The sequence below is a fragment of the Lonchura striata genome, chromosome 11 (genome assembly GCF_046129695.1).
Source record: "Lonchura striata isolate bLonStr1 chromosome 11, bLonStr1.mat, whole genome shotgun sequence".
Classification (NCBI taxonomy): domain Eukaryota; kingdom Metazoa; phylum Chordata; class Aves; order Passeriformes; family Estrildidae; genus Lonchura; species Lonchura striata.
The window spans coordinates 20,701,817-20,721,211 of NC_134613.1; the positions used below are offsets into that span (position 1 = coordinate 20,701,817).

Here is a 19,395-nt window from a genome sequence, read left to right on the forward strand (position 1 = left end):
GCTTTGTGGGAAGGAAGCCAGTGCCAAAGAGGCTGTTGTGTCTCCTCAGCATGATCAGCACCTTCTGAGCTAAGTTAATGCCTTAACCCTCCTCCTCCTCCTCAGCAATTCCCAGCCCTTTAGCCTGTGCATGGACCTGAGACACAGCAAGAGCCTGACACAGCTCGATGCTCCTGTTCCAGTGCTTCACTGGGTATGTCCAGAAGGAGCTTTGCACCCTGACAAGATACTGAAACACCAGCACAAAGCATGTGCAGGACATAGCTGCATTGGGAATCCACAGCATCCAGAAAGCCTCCTTCACTTTCTCCAGTGACTTTCCTCCCGAAGTGCAACACTCAGATAAAAGCTACAATGATAGCAAATAATAAGAGGGACACTTTCTGGTTTAAAATCCTCCTGGTCAGTGGCAAAGACCACTGCCACTGCCCTCATCCTGGTAACTGTAGCAGCCACTCTTGAAGCCTCTCTCAAGGCAGGCTCTCATTTTATTGACAGAAAGATGCCCAGGGTAATAACTGATGCCTACATCTTACACAGCATTCCTGAGCTGCAGACTGTGAGGTTGTCTCCAAAAATAACCTGTCAGTGCCATGCTCAGACTGCAAAGTCCAAGCCAGAATCAAACCTCTCATCTCTCAAGGTCCTGACACTGGCATGTAAGATCACAGTGTGCCTCGCTCTCTGACTTGTGGACTTGCTGCAAGTGTGCTCTGACCTTACTGAAAGAGCAATGACAAAGCACCACAACATTTTTTCCTTCTTGGGGCAGCCACAGGGTTGACAACCAGGTGGCAGGGCAAGGTTAAGCAATGTGTTCACAGAAGAAAGCACTCATGGGCTTATTTCCTTCCCTCTACCAACGCTTTTCAAATGTCTCAGCTCCTTTTTGTCTCAAACTGCTTAAAACATGGGAGCATTCCAAGTAATAATAAACTCCTTGTCTTTAATTTGTAACTCCTAAAATTGACAGAAGCCCGAAACACTTTTCTAAGCCTGAAAAGGTGGCAGAGACACATATTGTCTTCTCAGCACAAGAACTTGTGTGGCTGCGAGGAGAGAGAGCTGCCAATGCGCTTGCAGAAATAGCAGCAGTATTTTATTTATCCCTGCAAAGCTTGGCCAGCCTATTTGCAAGAAGGAGCAGATTTACCAAGAGGGAGGGAAGTGCTGCCTCCATCCCTTCAAACATTGCTCAGTGTGGAACCCATCCCAGCCCTGGGCTGGGAGTCCTGCCCTGCCAGTGCCTGCCCAGCATCTCCTGCAGGAACCCTCCTGCTCGAGTGTACAGCCCAGAGCCCGTGTCTCCTTCCTCCTGAGCTTTCCTACTGCTGAACCTGGCAGCCAAACACCAGGCAATCCCTCTGCACCCTCTTGCTCCTCCAAAGTGTGCAGTCAAGGGGCTGCTGCACATCTGTGCTGTCACAGAGGCACGGGAAGCGAGGGGAAAAGCAGACACCAAATCCTCCATCTGCAGCCCGAAGTAACAATGGTGGAGGGCAGGAAAGGGAGAGGGAATGTGGTGCACACAGCAATACAAGAAGTAGGTTTTGTGCCAGGCTCATCAGTGTGGCAGGGTAATAAGGTCAATGTGAAAACAACTGGAAGGCACATTCCCCAGTAAACATGTGCTGAGTGAAAACGGCCCGACCTTATGTTGTAGAATCCAAACCCATTGAGTCAATTGCCAGAAAACATGACATGACCTTTCAGATTCAGTGAGCATCAGTTCCAAGAGCAGGCTGCCGTGCTCTTTTCCATTTCACTGCTGCCCCCGGAGGGCCTCAAGTCACCTGAAATAATAGCTTGGGCTCAAAATCTGCACTCCTTTAATGAAAAAAAAAAATACACATGGCATCAAGTCTGACCCTGGTGGCAGATTTTTTATATGCTTAGCTCAATTTCTTTAAACTAAACAATTGTGTTTTGTTTTGCTTACTTTTTTTTTTTTTTAATCTTCCCAGAACTCAGGTTTTCCTACAGACAACCCATTTTTGGCAATGGAGTAACCTCTTGATTTTGTGAATGAGGAAAATAATTAATAGCTAATGAGGTGCTCATTCCAACCCACAGCCTTCCCTGACCAAACAAGTAAAGAAAAAACTGTTTCAGTTGGAACATATTCTCTTCACTTTCTAGCCTGAGAAACACATAAAGATGTATTTTCGCCCACAAACCTTCAGATCTTATTTTAATCCTCGGAATTCAAGCTGCCCATGAGACAAGCAAAGCTGTACAATGTTCCAAGCACCAGCAAGATGAGAGCTTGTGATATTAAGTGCAATCCAAACTGTACTTTCCCTCCCACTGAATTATTTTCGCTGCTAAATCCTGATTAAAATTTTTCTCCCCTTTTACTGTCTCCCTGACAGACTGATGGAGCTGAGATCTAAAATAAATTCAGCTTTTAGGTGAAATATTTATTTTGGGGGACAAACAAGAAGGGCTTTTTTATACTATTCAGATTTTTCCTCTCCTCTGTCAAAAAAAAAAAAAAAAGAAAAAAAGAAAAAAGAAAAAAAAATCAGAAAGGAAAGGCAGGGATCAGAACCGTCTGGAAATTGTATTTATTTTGCCTTGAGCTGTGCCAACCTGCAGTATACAAATACTCAGGCAAAACTGCCTCCCATCTGTGTTTATTGTGGGGGAATAGCAACATCCAATGGCCAGTTCAATGCAGGTTAATTGCAGGCGTGTATTGAATTCCCTGGAGAGCCAAGTACACAGTTAGCTCCCCTGGTGTAATCTCTTTCTGTTCCATGAAGGAAATCAAAAAGAGAAAGAACAACAATGCCAACCCACAGAAGAGCTTGATGCCTCTCTGCACAGAGGGGGAGAATCTGCAGGGAACAATAAGAGTCTATTAAATTCTTCCACTGGCACTGGAAAAGTAAAATGAACATAAATTAATCAGCTACAAAAGATGGGACAAGTGTTGGTGCAACTCTATTGAAGCCGGTGGAGTTGTGGAAAGGATAAATTTAACTCAGGATCTTGCACTGTCTGCATGCTTGAAAGTGGCTTGCTGAAAAAAACTGGGCATTCTTAGAAAAGAAAAAAGGAGTGGGAGAAGCTCCCTGTGAAATGCCATCCTTCAGTATCCCTGAACACTCACATTTTCACCATAGACATATTGACATTTACCGTTTCATTTCCTTGCATTTATAAAGCCATTTAGCCAAGTTTTTCAAAGGCATTGACACATTGTGGGCCTCAAAGTTTTGAGCTTAAAAGACCCAGACTGACAACAGCTGCACTGAAAATTAGTGCCCTGCAGAGGTGCAGGTTGGGCAGGGCCAGGTGTGCATTGGAAGAGGGAGAGGGGCAGCCTCTGGTCTATGTGAACCAGAGAAAATACACCAGATGTGGAAAAAGAGCAGGGGAAAAGGATCTGCAGCTTTGTTACAGTCACAGCCTGGGAAATCCACAGCAAAAAGGCACAAAAATTTCAGGGTCCTAAGGTCAACCTTGGTCTCCTTCTCACAGCTGATGTTTTATTCTGTGCACTGCATGTGGCCTAAGAAAAGCCATATAATGCTTAACAAAACAGGAAAAAAAAAAAAGAAGAAAAATTGTTTGTGATGTACCCCGAAGACAGAAGCTCTGGGTGGTGCCAGAAGAGGAGCACAGTCCCCAAGCCTGGCATTGAATGTCCTTCTACGTGCACACTCCCAGCACCCACAACACGATGGGGACGAGGATCTCCCTCAGAGTACCAGATCAGGTCTGGAGCTTTAAAACCAGGACCAGAAGTGCAGAGTGAAGAGCAAGGGAAGGAGGCACTCAAGGGACTGCAGTGTCACACAGGCTGGAGGAAAGGCAGAGCCTTGGCACCCCTTCCCCACAGGAGGTGCAGCCTGGAAGCAGCAGCCTGCTTCCACAGGAGCAGGGAGAGGAGCCAGGGCAGAGGAGATGAGGACAGTGCATGAGAACAGAACTCCAGGTGCAGAGTAAGCTGCTGTCACAGGGAGCCACGTTATTTCCCTGACATCCCTTTTGCTCTGGGAGTGGGAATCCACTTTAGCCTTTAAATACCTCCTTCCCACCTCCCTGTGAGCTCTGTGGCTGGCACAGTGACCTGACACCAGTGTGACCCTCCTGTCCCAATGAAGGAAAAGCTGCTCACCACCCACGCACTGCACCAGCTCCAGAGGGGCTTCATGGGGCAGTCAGTGCCTGCTGCCCCCAAACTCCTCGTGTGTGCTCAGAATTTCAGCCTCTGAAGTGTCAGCCTTGGGGGCTTAATGCATTTTCTCCTTCCTCCCCACATTGCCAGTGGCGATGTCCTTCTCACAGATCCGAATTCTTGGGGGCATTTTCAGCTCTTCCTCCCTCTTCTCCCAGACGTCAAAGCTGCCATTAAATCCTCCTGCCCAATTTACAATGCTGAAGCCTTTCAGCCAAGGCTCAGTCATCTCACGCCTGTCTCACTGAAGCTTTCTCCCCTCCAGGCTTCTGCCCTCATCCCCTCCAGTCCATTTATCCAGAGTCACCTACCTTCTCTGCCATCCTCAGATCCTTCTGCTTCCCAGCCAATGTTCATCACATCAAAGCTTATTGTTTTCACATTCAGCACCTTGCACAACTTTTCTCTTGACTCTTTCCACTTCCCCCTCTTTTCCCTTTCATCCTGACCCTCCTCAGCTCTCCCAGGAGACAATTTGTTCATCACTTTCTTCCAATCTCATACCAGAGTTTCTTGTATATGCCAGAAACCTGATCAGTCTACAGTTCTCTACCAGGTCAGATCCTTATATTTTATGTCTTTGAGTAAGTTTAGTTCTTTCTCACTTTGCAACATCAAAATAACCACTACCACCATGAAAAATAAAATTAATGGTACACTTTTCTGTTTACTTCAGTTATATCCCAGCCTCATGCTCCCACTGGCTTCAGGTGACAAGCTGTTATTCTCAGGTTTCACACCTTTTGGGCCTAACAGGGTTATACAAGCATTAACAACTCCCTAAAATCTATTTCTTCTATTTCATCTAAAACTATTTGAGCTCTCTGTTTCAAAGCAAAACCTTAAATCATTTTCCCATATTACAGTGCTTAAAACGAAATATCTGTAAGCACTGTGGGATTGGATTCTTAAAAAGCAAAATCTGATAAGACTTTGTTGAAAACCATGAAGGATAACTGGCTTTATTAAAGTGTGTTGAACAACATCAGCTGGAAAGTTGACCCCACAACCAAACAGTTGAATAGATTTAACTCACTAATTCTGAGTTCAATTACAAAGGCACCACTGCAGCCCTGGGATTTCACACTGCCAAACCACTTTCGGAAACTCAAGAGTAAGAACATGTTTCTCTTCACTCTGAATTCTCAGTTCAGAACAAGCTCTAGGCAGAGGCTCCACACAGGCTGCTGTTCAAACTGCTGAGCCAAGGAGCTCAGCTGAGCCTTTCAGCCTGGAGCTGGCACCTATGGCCATGACCCAGCTGCCCTCATTTACCTCCTGAATTTAAAAAGAGCATAGTGACACATTTCCTGTCTTACTCCTTGGGTAGTCTCTCACACAAGGCTTCAGACTGCAGAGTTCATCATTAAACGCAGATTTTTCACCCCCAGGAAGTTCAAGAGGCCCAGAGAAAGATGCTACAAGCTTGAGTTCCTACAGTGGATTCAATTACTGTATGCAAGGGACATTTAAACAAGCTTCCCTGGGATAAATGAGAGAAAAGAGCCAGCACACTCAGCATGAGGAAAATAAAAAGCAATCTTCAGCTGGTGCCAGCCATGCATATTTTGAAAACCATCCCCTTCAGCCATTACCAACAAAAAGTCAGCAAAAACTTATTTTAGAATCTGAAAAGACAGAAATTTAAAGCATTTGGCGGCACAATCTGTTACTTAGGGACAAGCTCATTAAAAATGCAGCACTATTTACAGAAGGCAAAATGCAGACATGCACTTTTGCATGTAAAGCAAGCACTTATGGAGTGATAGGAACACCTTTCCTCCTGATTGCAATGGGAAGGAGAGCTGGTTAATTGTTCTGATGGATGGCCCTCTGAAAGAAGGTAATAATTGGAGAAGCCAGTCCCAAACCTCACACAAACCCACAAGGCCAATGAGCAAGGGATCAGATTCAACAAGCAAAGAGCTACAGGGAGTTGAGAGAAGCTTAGGAGGAGCTATGGAATGAGCCCTGTGGAATGAGCACTTGGAGGAAGAGCAGGGGTGAGCTCAGCCATCACACCTGAGCAGCACAACTCCATGGCTTTGGGAAGAGATAGATTTGAGGAAGGAGGAGAGGAACCAGGAAACTGTGCTCCACTGAGATTCTCCTTTTCCCTGGCCGGCAGACTGAAGCTAAAGCTTCTTGGAAAACCTCACCTGCTTGAGCCAGAGACTCACCATGGATTTAAAGTGCCATGAATCTCTGGCTTAAATCAAGCAGTTACTCCTCATCCTGACTGATCAGGAGCAAGCCCTTGGGAGCAAAAGGTGCTATAAGATAACAAAGCATTTTCTTAAAACACAAAGACCTTGAGCATAAACAAACACTTCAAGCTCACAGCTACAACTCCCCTTGCTTTGTGAAGCCACCAGCGATTTCTATAATATATTCCTGATATATTCCTCAAAACAACATATTAGACATATTGTGTATGCTCTCCAAAACATCTGATAGTAAACACAATAACCACTGACATCATCATTACCAGGCTGATTAACCTTTCTAGAAAGGCTCTGGACCTTTCTAGATCTTTTATCTGGTGATTTTAATCTCTGGTCTTCAGAGCCCGTGGTATTCATGGTTCCCTTGGAAATACATCTATGTCATTTAATTAAAAAAAAAAAAAAAAAAAAAAAACCACACCAAAGTAAGAGAGCTGTCAAAAGGCTTAAACCCAAGAATTTCTGTCCAAGAAGAAAAAAGGGGCAGATTGGCAAGTTGAAAAGGGTTAAAACTTTGAGAACCTTGCAAAATGAGTAGACCAGTCTGCTACAACTCCATGGCAACCGTGTATTTCCACATATGGAAAAGAAGGAACAGTGGAAGACAGCTTCCCAGTCAAAGAATATCTTTTCCTGGTCAAAGATTTTATTGTGGCATAGCTCCACAACCCCACATGACTCAAAAGACTGAACATCCTTCCAAACTATCCTTGCTTCACCAAAAAATCTCCAGAAAAAAGAGATTTTCAACCCCAAGACCTAACTCGCTGCTTAACACTGCTCCAAGCTTCCAGTCTGGCAGATTCTCTATTGGATAGCTGGAGACACATGCTATCATCAATTCATTCAAAACAGCCTGATAACAAAGCAGAGGTTTATAAAGAAGCCAGTCCCTTCCAGATTGTTTTGCTACTGAAAAATTTCCCAGTCTGGGAAATATGAGGGAACATTAGAAGAAAATTTATAGAGGGAGTAGAAAAATGTTCCCTCTATACCAACATTTGATGCAATAAATAATTAGAACAAATATTTTAAAAGACAATAGAAAAAGCACTTATTTCTGTGGTTTTGGTTTGTGTCTTACCTTCCACTCCCTATTCTGCACCCCTTATATAAAAAAATAAAAAGAAAATAAAGAAAATTGATTTTTTTTTTTAACACGGACTGCATGGAAAATGAATGAAAAGGAAATAAAAGAATCAGTATTCCTGGTGAGTAATTTGGCTAGAGGAAAAAGACAGATACAGATCAGATTCTTTTGATATGTTAAAAGCATCCCAAAATGCCTACGCTTTGGATGCTTTTACACAAATTATCTTTCATCATAAAAGTACAAAATACATATAATGGACAGCTCATCTCTCTCCAATGAATATGTAGCCACTAGCTGATAAGATAATAGACTAAACACTGACCTGTCACAGACTTGACGATCATAAAAGTAGAGTTTAAAAAGTTGGTTCTCACATCTCAGGCATTTAATGGGCAGGCACCAAGATCTGCTTCCAATCTTCAAACTCTTTTCATACTGTTCTGCCTTAATAAGCACAGGCATAGCCCTCAGACTGGTTTTATTTGAAAAAAGACACTGTTTGTACAAATAATTCTCCTACAACCTCAGTTTCCCAGAACTCCTTCCCAGTTAACATTAGAATGACTTCAGTGTCACACAGTTGCTCTGAAACAGATTAAAAAATCTCTTTATTGAGAGCAGCAGCTCAATTTGGTTTATATTCTGATCTCAAGAGGCAGCTGAGGCATCAGCTGATGATAGGCTCCTAATAAACAATAATTATTATTTTTGCAATGTGCAAAGCAGCTGAACAGTTGAGAACAGAGCCTCAGAGCTGGAAGCTCTTTACTGTGTCCTTCTCCATCTTCCCCTGGCACCCAGGCCTCCTCTCCACTGTGCCACAGTGCCCATAAGTGCCAAGCTGTATTTTCCTACATCTCCTTCCGCTGCCACTTTTTCCAAGGCAGCACAGAAAATATATTTTCGACCCAAATAATTAACCTAACACACACCTTTGTTCCTTTACATGCACTGCATGTATCTGATCCTTTTCCCTCCTACCCTGCAGAAGAGCCTGTATCTGACAGCCTTCCTTCCCTTTTCTCAGGATTCCCTTTGGAATCTCACAGGGTTCACATGTGGATAGAAAATCCTCCACAATACAGCAGTTGAATTCATTTCAACTGGGCGGGACACAATACAGAATATTTTTATGTGCCCTACAAGATGTCCCATTGATATTTCCTAGTTATTGGTAAATACTGCATTTCAAATGAGCAGCCTTAAAACAAATAGCCCATGGTGCTCAGACCTCAGAACTGATGGGTCTGGGTTCTTACAACAGTCCTACAACAATTCCACTATGAGATCTCTGGAAAGTCACTGACCCTCTCTACCTTTGTCTTAAACCTGACGAGCAGGAAGATTAGCTGAAAAAAATAACTTATTAAGGCAGTTCTAGCAGCAGCTTCATGCAGGTACTAGCATCTCTTCCAATTCAATTAACATAAGTTCAGCTGTTCAAAGGAATTTAGGTACTTATTTTCACTATAGAAGCTGAAAGTACAGGAAAATAAGTACACTTGGACACATCCTAGGGGAACAGACCTGCATCTCTCAAGGCTTCTCTTTTCCTCCCCAGTTCACATCAATACTGCTTGTGTAGCACCTAACACTCATTTAAACCAATATTTATTGATTGATTTAGGCACTTTTACAGTCACAGAAGAGCTTTTCATTCTCCTTTAGTGCTATGTAGATATAGTCACAGAACTCAAAGCAACAGCTTTAGATGACAAAAATGCAAATGCTGAAAGCATTTCAGGGCAAAGGCACACAGGCATTACAGGTGTAAAGTGGTGAGTTCCTCCCCGAGGAACAGGTTCATCTATATGGCAAGTAGCTCACTTTTGTTTATCTTGAATGTAGATTTTCTTATTCTCCCTCACTTACAGCAAGCCCTGGGCATCAACTGTTTTCATTCTGCAAAGACACTGTAGCACTTGTGCTTTTTCCCTTTAGGAGGTTGTGATGAGAAAAGGGGTTGCCTTTATATTTTTCTATTTATTATACTCAGGAGTTATCACAGTATAACTCCAAATCTAACCCATTTGGGTTAAGAAAAACAGCACATGATTAATTTAGACAGTTTTTCACTCTAGGAGTGCAAAACCAATACTTTAATTATTTTGTGGCAAGTAATCAGAAAGCCCAATATGCCTGAAATCTCCTTTTAGCAGTCTTAAGAACCTGGTCAAGCTCAGGCTGACTGGGAGCCAGGTGAGAGCTTAGACCATCACACCACTGGCTTGTTAAGACACTTTCACAAAGGCTTTTTGATTTCACTTGCACCAGCAGCCTCACGCTGAAAGGTTGCACTCACAATCAAAGAGAATCTATGAGCTCAATGCACCATGAGCCATTTCTTAGTCACAGAAGGAAAAAGACAAAGATTTTCCCCAAGAAGCAGTGGGGTATCATTCAGCATAGAATTGGAACCTGAATACAGCATTAATAAGAGTATCAGATACATTGATCTATAGTTGGGGGGTTTGTGGAGCTCTGTGAAGCCCAAACCCAAGAGGAATGAAAAGGCAGACAAAGGGAAGAAGCCGTGGTCTTTCTGCAGCTGAATATACAGAGGTATATTCACCCTTGGGAACCAGTTTTTTTGAAGAACAAAGGATTTGCTCAATGTTGTGCCAGAAATTAGTGCTGAGGCAGGAGCTGGCTCTGTATTTCCAGGACTGTACCTGCTATTTCTTGCTCCTATCACACTGCTCTGGCAGGGGCCACTTCCCTGCTGTTCCCCATTTCAGGGGCATGATTCCAGCAAACCAATCTCTCTCCTTTAACTCAGCCTCTACAGATGAATTAATGCAACCCACAGATTTCTACAACTGAAAATTACAAGAGAAAAGTCCAGCCTAGAAATGTAACACCTTTCTTTATAATGGTGCTAGGCAGCCTGGACAGCCCCACCAGTGACTGTTAATCTTAAAGTGGCTTAAAAGGATGGAGGTAGGCACTCTGGAATTCACTCCCTCCTTTTTTCTGCCAGACCATCAATTGCTTCCTGTAAGCACTGAACTGCTAATCATTCCCATTCACCCATGTGGGTAGGGATGGGGATGTGGAACCTGTTTTGTCACAGGGTTAATTATGGTGGCTTATGCATTACTGTACTGTCACAACAGCAGGCTGACACTTTATGCTTCAGACAGCACAACTCAACTATTGCCAAAAATCAAACATCCAAATTATAACACTGCCCTGGTAAAGAAAGGGAAGTAAACAATAGGATACATGGAATACCAGCAATGCCCAAGAAGGGATAAATAAAAGCCTAAGAAGGCACAACCTTCCATAGAGGTTTGAAACTCGCAGTAAACAGCAACCCACTGCTGGTTACTTAGAGAAAGACCAGAGAAACACATCAGGCCTAGAGTGATGCTTCTTCCACCTTCCAGCTTCTGGCAATCTGCCAGATGGGGATTTCCTGAGCCAGAGGTTGCATCTGCATCAGCGTTATTAATAGCCCCTGATGGACCTATTTTCCATGACTTTGTCTAATTGCTTCTTGAATCTATATCTGTCAGCAATAAGTTCCACAACTGAATTATGCACTGTGTGAAAAAGCAGTTCTGTTTGTTCTGGTCTAAAGTAGCTACCTTAAAATTTCCTTCATTGCCCCTTTAGTCTTACATTATAACAGGGGATAGTAATTTCCAGTTCATTTTTGCCATGCCATTTATGACTTCACACACACCTGTATTACCTGTCTCTCTTCCAAACCTAACTGCCCTATTCTATTTAATCTCTTCCAGGAAATCCATTTAAAAACTTTACACATCCTTGTTGCCCCGCTCTGTATCTTCTCCTTTTCTATCACATCCTTTTTGAGAGAGGATGATCAGGACTGTGTGCTTGTTCAGGACATGGTGGATAATAACTTTGCAAGCTTCATAAGGCCATTCTTTATTTTGTTGGCCATGTACCTGCAGGATTAATCCCAGAACTGCATTCTACAAATGATGGGTAGGTAATACAAATGACAGAGACCATGCAGGCAATAGTAAACATTTCTGTTTTAGTAAAGTGCTAAAGTGCTCAGCAAGTCATGGAAAAAATCCATTATGAGCAATTAATAATTGCTCTAAAACTCCATTTCTGACTCAGGAAATCCTGAACCCCTGCTAACTTCTGCTGGGGGAAGGCACCAGGGATTAGTGCAGAGTTTTATCCTCCTCAGAAGCTCTGCAGTTGGCCACAGTTGCCAACACATACATTTTTTTGTTCCATTTACCACGACATCTGTCTATATATTACAATTTCAACCACCTTGATTGCAGTTGCATTCCAAAGAGCAAACCCAGGCATGGGGGCGCCTGCTCTCCAAGCACATTTCATTCTAACCAGGCACAAAAAGATCTAAGATTTATAGTACAGGGGCTAAATACATTTCTTGTTTGCTATGGAATTGCACTTATTGCACCCAAATGTCCCCAGCCATGCCTTTCATACCCAGCATTGTCTGTCCCTCCCTACTCCTTATCTCCAGCACCCACAGGCTCTGTGTCTGTACTTTGGAGAGTGCTTGCAAACAGAACCTGAATTAATTTTTAGAACAAATTAGCTGAAATGCATTGAATATCTGTGTGGACATATTCAGAATTAAAGTAGGTCTAATTCAATTTAACTTACTCCACTTCCAAAGTGAATTAAGTAAATGTAATTGAAGCTACTTAAATTCTGATTAAGAGTCTTGACATCTGCTGCAAGTGAAGCTATGTTATCCACAGGGAGTTAATTCACCACCAGAAGTGTGGAAACACAACCAACTGCATAGCAGGAAAGCTTGAGAGAAAGGAAATCGTTAGTCCCTGAATTGCAATAATCACCACAGTGTACTTTTGCTAAATGCATATTTAATTTGGGAGGCAACATTCCTGCACGACAAAAGAGGGAAATAGACTTACCTGCTTAGAAGAACAATACTATAGATTTTTTTTTTTAATTTTTGTAACAGAATTGTAATTGTGTCAGAATCCCAGAGAAGTTGGTTAAGGAAAAAAAAGACATGAAGTTGTATCACAAGAAGTGCTACTGCAATCAAATCTGCTTTGCTAACTCACTAGTATCCATCTTCATGTGGGGCAGTAGAAAATGGCTTAGAAAATGACCTCAGTTTGTAGGATATATCACAGAAAACCCCTGTGTGCCCTGCTGGGCTTGGCTTCTCCCTGTCAATTTGCTGCTTTATGTGCTTGTTTTCACCTGATGACAGAATCACAGAACCTCAGCTGCCTTGATGCTGTACCTGTTTTAGGCCACATCTGAATTACTCTGCTGCTATTGAAAGTGAGAGAGGCCTGTGGGTGTCCTGTCTCTTCTAATCTGCTTTGTCCATAAATCAGGAGTTCTGTTATTTGGGGAAAAATACCTTATTACACTTTCTGCAAAATTCAGTTCATCCCATGCCATTATTATTCAACTTTTTGTGTGCAGCAGCAGTTATTTACAACTGAACTTGAATCTAAAAAGCAGTTTTCCAGATTATTCTTCACTTCCCAGCTGACAAGCATAGCAAAAATAGAGTTGCTGGGGTTATTGGCCCAATTTGGGCTTAGGAAGATTAAGAAGTGACTGAATAAAGAGTGCAGCTCCAGAGCAGCAAAACATTGCTTGAGACCAAAGCAAGGCAGTAGTGACCAAGTGAATAGGTACCTTCTAGACTTACACAGCCTAGCAGCTGTCCCCACACTCTCTCCGTGTTTTTCCAGATATCTGAAGTCCTTGTGGTCCAAGGCTTTTGTTCTCCAAGCCACAAGTCATGCTGGTCTATATTCAGACTGGAGGGGCACACATGATTTTAGTGAGAAATAAGAAATAAAGGTGTGACCCTTCCCATGAGAAAAGTCTAAACACCTTTTCTGGTCCAGCTTCAAACCTAATAATGAAGAACTAAAGTTCCCTTTCTGCTACAAATATATATGTATTTTTCCTAACTTTCTAAGTTTCTTCTAAAACTTTACAAGGTTTTACACTTGTTCCTTCCTGGACACTTCATCCCAACAGCTACATTGCCAGTGGAAATTTCTCCAGAATCTCTAATAGTAACACTGTACATTCTGAGAATGTGGGTTTTGACCAAGAAATTTGCCTCCTTCCCTATCATTCTGTTGGATTTCAGTCAGACAGAATTTTACTGTAGAATCAAGGTTAATTTCATGGATTTTTGAAGAAATATCCAGTAGAAATCTGAAGCCTCCTGGTCTTTACACCAGCTCTCCTTGTCTACCCCACAGAAGGAGTGCCAAGAATATGCCTCTGCCTGGACACTGCTCTCCTCCACAAATCTCCCACACAGTTCCGATAATTTCCAGACTGTACTGGAACCTCCAAACATGCTAACTTGTTTTAACTACCTTTCACTTACAATTGGAATAGTTTTTGTATTTTAAAAAATACTGCTTGAAATAGAAACACAAAAAGATTTTCCTACAATGGTGGGGGGAAAAAATTAATGCACAAAACCAAAATGTTTTGTTCTGAAAATTCTCTTAACAAAGTCCATATTAACACCAAGTGAGAAGAGGGAAAAGGTGCTATAAAATATTTCTGAGAGATTTATTCCTCTAAGAAAATGTTTATTGACAAAGAAAGGGGAGAAGAAAAACCAAGCAGAAAAAAAAACCACACAAAGAAACCCCAAAGCCCAGAAAGAAGTGGGGGAGAGTATTTGAAGGCCGTAAGTGATACAAGACCTTCCTACCTCATCTCCAGATCATTTCAGAGCAATGCTAATAATACAATTTTAATGACACCCATGTAGGAATCAGTTTTTCTACCTGGAATTTCTTGCCTGACAAAATGATCAAGGCCTCGGCCTCAGGTAATTCATAGAGGAATAATATGTGAGAAAAATATAATTTTAATGTCTTCTACCAAAAACGATGACCAGCTCTGCCCTCTATACTGGCGTTATTAGTTCACTGCTTTCAGATAATGGGGAAGTAGCTTTGCTGTGTGGTCGTAAATGAAGTAGAGTGGAGGAGTTTAGTTCAAAAGTGACAGAAAAAAGAATTCCAAGAACTCTACTGAGAAGCTTACTGGAAAAGTGGGGCTGAAGATCTAAATGCAGGAGGTGGATGATTCAGTAATGAATGGAAGGCTCATTTTGACAGCTTGGGCTGCCATCCAAGCTAATTTGTTTCCAAGCCTTCAGTTTGCCAACTGAAGTGGCTGAGGAATAATAGGCCCCCAAAAATATTTCTAAGGAAACACAATGCCCATTATCACTGAAGGAGAAAGAAACTGCACATTTCAAAGAGCAAAAAGAAATTTGAGATCTGCCAACTTTGGCCAGTTCCAAATGACACAGGAAGGAGTAGTTATAATGTACTGAAAGGAAAGAAGTAGAGTATTGTTAAATAAAATAAATTCAAAGTAGAAGTTGTCATAAAAAATAGACACAATAAATAGAAGGATGTTTCTTTCATGGATAGATGATTTTATGGCTGAGCCCATACAAGCAGCCTATGATAAAGAAAGAGGCATAGGAAAAAATAAAAAAGAAATTGGTAAAATGAAGGAATATATAATAACATGAAAAATAATGAACCGGTATCCTTACGTTTGACCCAACTGACCAGTAAGGCTACATGCCACAGCTCAGGGTGTGCTGGTTTGACTCCGCCAGCCAGGAAATGGAAAAAGCCATGTTCTGCCCATGGATCAGGCAGATGCAGAGACCAGACCTGCTGAACAGGAGCTGCTGTCCCTGCACCACAGGTCAGCCACAGCCACTCTCTGCATTCATATCCTGTTTCTTCATGTTTACCATGATGACAGCTCTCGTAGAAAACAGAAGAGAGAGATTCTGTAAATATCATCCAAAAATTGAAAGAGTTTTATAGATTAGAAGAACTAAATGATCCCCATTAGAAAAAGGAGTTAGGTTAATGTGCAGGTAAGCAGAATGTGAGATTTTCAAGTGTTGAGAAACTACTGTATGGCTACAAGAAATACCTGTATAGGTTGCATACTCTTTTTCAACACAGACTTTTATGAAGAGGCTAGATGTGGCTGGGTGTATATAAAAGATGGGGGACTTGTTTTGCTTTATGCAAACACATTTAAAATAATTCTACAAATAATAACATTTAAAATGTAGAATTGTAGAATTATTTCCTTATCTTTTTTTCTACCTAAGGGAAAAAAAAATCCAGTTCTCTGTTCAAAACTCTGTTCACCAAAATACTGAAATTATCTGTTAGCCTTCAGCTTAGATTTTCCTACCATTCAGATGCCAAACTCACCTTTCTCACATGCTACCCACTTGATGCTACAAACAGCCTCTCTTATTGCCAGCACTGTGCACTAAAGCAAAGCAACATTTCACTGAGACACTTGCCAGCCTTTTGAACTACAGCACCTCTGTGCTGCCCCAGCAGCACATACCTACAGACAGCCTCCTCAGCCTCCCAAACACCTTCCTGATTTGAAACCTTTTCTTTTTCACCTGCATTTTAAAAGAATGAAGAAAGAATGAAACTACTTTCATTTTCTTGCAGTAAGATTTCTAACTCTCAAGTGGTTTTGGATGCACATTTCATGGTTGATGGTATTGAGGACCCTTCCTAATAGATTTATACAAGTGTTCACTACCTGCATTCCCTCTGAGAAGGGAATCAAGCACTGAAGGTTATTCTTTTCTATTTCTACTACAATTGTTCTACAAAGCTATTTAATTAAATGGGCGCTCAAAGCTCATGTGCTCCCTCAGGGTAGATCTAAATAGCAATGGGAAGGTGTGACTACAGCTTCAGTGGGTGCATCAGGCCCAGCTTCCACCCCAGGAGTATCAGTAGACACAAAGCTACACCTGAGCAGGTTCCTCTGCAGACTGAATCACTGCACACATTGACACAGCTCTGTCACCTCTGTGGTTTTACAGAAGCTCTCTAAAAATAGCTATGGCATCATCAGGGCCAGCACTGGACTCATTAAATATTTGAAAATATAAGACATGCAGTCCCTTCTCCTTCCAACCACACAGTGAATTTCTACCTAAATTAATTCCAGAGCCTTTGTAATTGCACCTATTTCTTATCCCTAAAGCCAACGGTGTTTCCATGTGCTCATTTCCAGCAAAGATACACTTTTAATAAGTATGCACTGCCATACCTTGCATTCTTTTCATGTCAGTTGTTTTCATGGGTGGTCACCTTTCCTCAGCAGAGCCCAAGGACTTAATACTTTGCAAATTGATTCTTCCTCATGAGAGGGCACTGGCTGGATGCCACTGAAACAGAAATAACCACAATTCCAGAGGTAAGATTGTTTGTGTTTATTCAACAAGCTGCATCTCCACAATATTCTAATGCTGGAAATGCAAGTATTTTAAGAAATTAACCTTTCAAAAGAATTCTGACAAAGGAGGATGTTTTGCTGATAGATGAACAGTATCTTGCCACACTTAAAAAGATTAGTATTTGTGAATTTTGACATAATTACTGATTTCCTCAACAGATTTAAAGTCTAAGTTTATCTTCATGTTAATCCAATTTCATGCCTAGAACAGAGCAAGCACAACAGAATGTCTTTCGTAACCTTCTGATATCATTAATTATTGCTACATTGGGAGTTACAGCATGGAACAAACAGGTTTTTAAATGGAAATCATTTGTCTCTCAGCAGGGAGACTCAACAGTTTTATTTCCTTCAACACCAAGCTGCATTCAAGTAATCTTGTTTCATGGTGATCCTCCCTTGACAACCTGCAAGTCAATGGTGAAATCCCATCTATTTTGTTCCTGGATTGGTCAGATATGCTGCCCATAAGGGGAGGTGTCTATTTCCTCTCTTAATTGTGGAGGAAGGGCTTTCTATATGTTAAGGCCACACTTTCCCAAAGCTGTGGGCATTTGGTCAGGTTTCCTGGTGATTTTCCACAAAAGGAAATCCCCTAACTCATTAAAAAAAAAAAATAGATTAATTGACCGGTTCAGTAACAAGCTGCCCCAGGACCCAATAAACTTTACAAAGGGTACATTCCAATTATGACTGGGCTCAGCATGAACCTGATAAGTAAGCCAGCAGAACCATTCTCCAGCATTAAGAATTTTTTTTCCTTTTCCTCCATTAATTTAACTCTTCATTGGCACTTGTGGATTGACTAACTTCTTATTTTCCCTTTCCCTGTGAATGTTAACCCTGCTGATGAACTCCCAGCAATGTGATGTACGAGGGTCAATGAACAAACCCCTGGTCTCCAGTCACTTTCCTGGCACTGTTGTGGCCTTGTAAGAAGGGTCAGCTACAGCACTGCCTTCTCCCACACTATGCCTGGTGTTATAAAACGAATCCAGCTCCCTGACCAGGACAGGGGAGAGGGAAAGTCATTTTCTCACAGCAGAAACATCTAGTGCAGAAATTGGAAGCACCTGCTAGCAGAGCACAGATACAAGCCTGGCTTCACTGTGTGAGAGAGGTGGGAGGGTACAGGGTCTTCAATCATAACTGCAGCAGCAGGAGGAGGAGATGCAAGGCAAATATCAAATTAGGAAGATGAAAAAAGAAATGGTTACTAGCTACAAAAAAATGGTTATTTTATATTGTCATGTGTTAGCCCATCATGGCATTAGACAGCACAGACACACAAGAAAGGGCACCTAAAACTTGAGTACTCCCAACCCTTTAGTGCCCAGCCCTGTCCTAAGGCATTGTCTAGAAAAGCCTGATGTTGGAAACACTCACCTGTCAGATGAGAGTAAGCCTGGTTAGCCAGAAGGAAGAGCTCCTAATTTTAGATTTTTTGGAGGGTTCCCCACCCAAGGCACCAAGCTGTTTGTGGATACAGAAGTCCACACACATCAGCTCCACCTCCTCTCTGCCTGTGAGGACCATTGTGGAGTCTCAGTCTTGGGTACCAAAGACATCATTTGATCACTCTGGCAGTATCTGGCTGTGATTCAAAGAATCATTAGGCACTCCTGCAGAGACAGCCTGCAAGGATCAGGTGAGAGTGCCCCATGAACTGCATTTTCTCTCCTGAGCCCTCAGGCTGCTTTGGGTGCAAGACAGCCTTTACTCACAGAGGCTTCTTTAGGAAACATTCAATGATTAGCTCACTACTCCTGTAAAGCAAACTTACACACCTGCCTGGTAACTACTGCTACTTTTAACACATAAAAATGTGCAGAAATTTGTACAGAAGACATTTAAACTGTTTGGGCCTGCATCTACTTCTGCTCAGATGTTGAATATCATTTTCATACATTTATTATGCCTAGCTTGCACTGTATTTCTTAGAAGAACACGAATAAGTGTAATTATTGTTGTCAATCAAAGTTGCTCTGAAGTCCTCAGCTTTTACTGTTTCAATAACTCATTTTAACCGGTGGCAAATGTCTCCAACAAGCACTAGAGCCTAATTTGCAGTCTGGTTCCCTTGTCATTTTCTGAGTCATCTTGGTGGAATGCCATGAGGCAAGAGATTAGTTTTAGGATTCTTTTCATCTTCTTTTTCCTTACATCTGAGGGCTGTTAAGAAGTTTGGTTTCAATAGCTCAGACATATCCAAGGCATACTACAGGTACCGAAGGTGCAATGAAATACAAAGTTTATTCTACCTCAGTTCAAAGAAAATACCTGATAAACTGTTCCAAAATCAGCCTTAGCACATGCAGGTGCGGATGTTATTGGTTTCACTGAAATTACAATGCTTACCACTGGTGCTGGATTTAACTCCTTACAAGAAAACTCCTCAGCATCACATAGAGATCAACTGTGATTGCACAGCCATTGGTGTAAATCTGGAGTAATTCTACCAATGATACACAAACCTCAAGGCAAACATCTAAGTAGCTAAGATGCCAAAAGTAAATGTGATACAATGCTGATGGAGTAATAGGTAACTGACAGTTTCCTCCTCAGATCCTTAATCAGGTGTCACTGAGAGATGCTAA

At 41.9% G+C, this 19,395-nt stretch overlaps 1 long non-coding RNA gene across 1 annotated transcript in view; it reads right to left on the reverse strand.

The window, feature by feature from the left end:
• LOC110482984 (uncharacterized) overlaps nt 1-16,713 on the reverse strand; it is a 56,026-nt gene extending 39,313 nt beyond the window's left edge. Inside the window, exon 1 of the long non-coding RNA XR_002467491.1 lies at nt 16,613-16,713. This is a non-coding gene — a long non-coding RNA (uncharacterized LOC110482984). The remainder of the gene's footprint in view (nt 1-16,612) is intronic.
• Nucleotides 16,714-19,395: the final 2,682 nt, after the last annotated feature.